Here is a 3,192-nt window from a genome sequence, read left to right on the forward strand (position 1 = left end):
CTTATTTCCAGACCATACAATCCAACTGCCACTCCTTTCATTTAAACATGACTCTTTTCAGGTAGTTTGGAGTGAACCAGTGTTTCCACAGCCAACACCATTGTCTGTGTATGAACCTTTTGCTACTGTACAGCTGATGTGTAAAGCTGGTGAAACATGCTTTAATCAGAAGACTCAGCAGAGCCAAGCCTATATAGTATGTTATTTAGGATTACAATTATATTACTACTTAAAAAAATAAGTTCAACTAAACTTACATACATTAGCTTCAAAAGAGAACATAGTGTCCTGATGTGTCTCACTTCTTGCTGTACAGTGTAACTGATTTAAGTATGGCATGCTCAATCAAAGTGTATCTGTTGCAGTTAAGGGTTATTTTTTTTTAAGGGCAAGGGTTATGGGATTCTCTATTGCAACAGGTGACAGAACAATGCAATTTTATAATTGGTCATAAAGTGACCTTTCCCTTCCAGAACATTCCAATCTAACCCATGTCAGATATTTTTTACCTTTAGATTAAAGTACCCCACCTTTTAGAAAGATTCAATTACCTTACACCTGCTCACATCAGATTATGCCCAGGACACTCTTAAAATCAAGCCTTTAATTTCAGTGCGGGTTTCTTGGATAAATTAATAATAAAAAAAGAATGAATTATTCCTATATAATGTGTGTGTGGTGGTGAACGTGTTTGGTTTACGCATGCGTGTGTAGAGTCTGGTTGTCTGCCTGAATACCCATTAATGACATCAGAGAAAATAGGGAAAAGGGTGCATTGGGACATGACCACACGGTTCAAGGAGAAAGAAAAATGGATCTGAGAAATCTGACATAGTATGCTACACAGACCTACTCTCCTCTCTGATTTAATCCATACACAAAAACAATAGTCAGGCAATAATCAGCTCAAAGGAGCAGACAAGGACATACTCATTTCAAGGGGAAGGCAATAATTGTTGGTAGGAAATTAGAGCAAGAGTCATTGTCCAGCTTTCAGATGTGCTGAGAGCATGGGCTGGAAAAAGAGGGCAGAATCCAAGGCTGAAAAGCATGAACAATAACAGGAAGCAAAGATTCAAATGTTGGACGTCCACTGGCAAATGTAGACAAGTAGTCTGTGACCCCTCATTAATAGCCAATTAGCTCATCTTCAGGTGTGTCCTCCATTACACTCTAAAAGAAAAGCTATTGTACTCAATGTGGTAATTCCTATCTGGGCCTCTTGCACCATGACAAAACCTAACATGGATAGCCCCCTGCTGTCGAACATCAGATATAAAGCCCAAGTCTTTTTATGACTAACTAAGGTGCGAAATGGACCAATCTTTTTAAATCTAAACGAGCCAGACAGGAAGTCAGACACAGGAACAGAGCAATGCATGGAAGGATCCTACACATAAAGAAGCGGACATGCAATGTAGTATGTCCGAAGCCAGCCTGAGGATGCAGAGACTGTTTACATGCAGCAAACAACAGGTGTGGTGGGAAGTTAATATTTGTAATCAGGTGAACCTGATCCAAAAACTGCAGTAAGGACAGAGACAGAGCATGGCAATAGCATATAGTTACATTGTTTTTTGTGTGTTTTTTTTAATGAAGCTATTTCCAATATACAACCAAGATACAACTGTTACTGAACTTATGTTTTTGCAACAGCTGGAATGACTATTACTTTGCTTTTTAAGAATGATAATATTCAGCTCTAGTTCCAGATCCAGTTATAGCTCTATTTGTAAATCTTCTGATACTTTGGTATTCTTACTCAAGGTTATCTGATTTTATGAAATCTCAGACATCAATAAAACAAAAAAGAATCATAATCCTAATAAAATGTACACTGACTAAGGCTGAAACACTAGTCATGTTAGCGCTAAAGCTCTACACCTAGCAACCACTTGGTCACTCAATACAAATTCCCTGACCAGGAATCGAACCCAGGCCGCAGCGGTGAGAGCGCTTAATCCTGACCACTAGACCATCAGGGACGTCTTTATAACATTTTACTAAGGTTTTTAAATTAGTCTCTAATCAAGAATGTGATGTGATTTAATTGATTAAAACACCTCAATGAACAATGCAATGGGAAACTTGGCAATATGCTCCTCAAGTTAGACATGTGTCTGTCATCATCTCACTAAAATAGACACAGTTAAGACAAACCCTTCTTATTACCTTCCCCTGCAATATCAGACCTTTTTGCAGGAATAACTTGATAAGTCATGTCTAAATCTTTTATTTAGGCAAACCTATTGAACAGCCAGATATCATACGGGTCCAAGTTAATGAGCTGAGAATAGGTTATAACAATGCTTTTCCAATAAGGCAAGGCAGAGCCTATTTATATTGTCCATTCACCAACAGACTCATTTATATTAAAAAGCTCACTATGTGAAAGAAAGAACAGCTTAGAGAATAATTGTATTTTGTCTTGTCTCGCCTTGTCACATCATTCAACATTTTAGCTTAGAGAATTGCAAACAGTATGATTTATGATCAATAACATTTATTTCACCCAAGGAAAAGCACTACATATGAAGCTACAAGTGTCCCATTTAGCAGTTTTCACAAACCCAAGGTAAGTCTGTCCTGCATTTGTGACAGTTATACGTTGTGTAGTGCACACAAACGATCAGTGCTGTGGTTCCTGTTGCAGAGATTGCACACCTGGCCTGCTTATGATAACAATGAAAAAAAAAAAAAAAATAGAGTTTAGCACATATTCCGAAAGTAAGAGTTGTAGTATGAACTAAATGATGTGATCTATGCGTGCTACACGTTTGGTGGCCCTACAATGATCTATAGTGTAATTATTGGCTATTATATGCTTATAATAACAAAGAAAAAAAAAATCTCCAAAAATACAGTTTGGCCTATCTTCCAAAAGTAATACATTTTTTTTTTATGTATTTATTACTGTTTTCAAGGCTGCACTTTAAAATATGAAATTGTCTAGAGTTGTTCTAAACAAAATTTCTTTTTATTTACACTTGTGTATACAAAATGACAAAATTAAGCTGTCTAAGTCATAAGTAATTATTGGCTTTTACATGCTTATGATAACAATAAAAAAAAAAAAGTAAGGGTTGTAGTCTGAACTAGATGAGGTAATTTATGTATACTACAAGTTTGGAGACACTACAATGATCTATAGTATAATTATTACCTATTATATGCTTATAATAACAAAGACAA

The 3,192-nt window shown here is 36.2% G+C and overlaps 1 non-coding gene across 1 annotated transcript; it reads right to left on the reverse strand.

Annotated features, from left to right (window-relative positions):
- Positions 1 to 1,913: 1,913 nt before the first annotated feature.
- Positions 1,914 to 1,985, reverse strand: trnae-cuc. Its single transcript has one exon. It is a non-coding gene; the product is annotated as a tRNA-Glu (tRNA).
- Positions 1,986 to 3,192: the final 1,207 nt, after the last annotated feature.

Source organism: Cyprinodon variegatus, unplaced genomic scaffold, assembly GCF_000732505.1.
Source record: "Cyprinodon variegatus isolate N-32 unplaced genomic scaffold, C_variegatus-1.0 Scaffold536, whole genome shotgun sequence".
Lineage (NCBI taxonomy): Eukaryota > Metazoa > Chordata > Actinopteri > Cyprinodontiformes > Cyprinodontidae > Cyprinodon > Cyprinodon variegatus.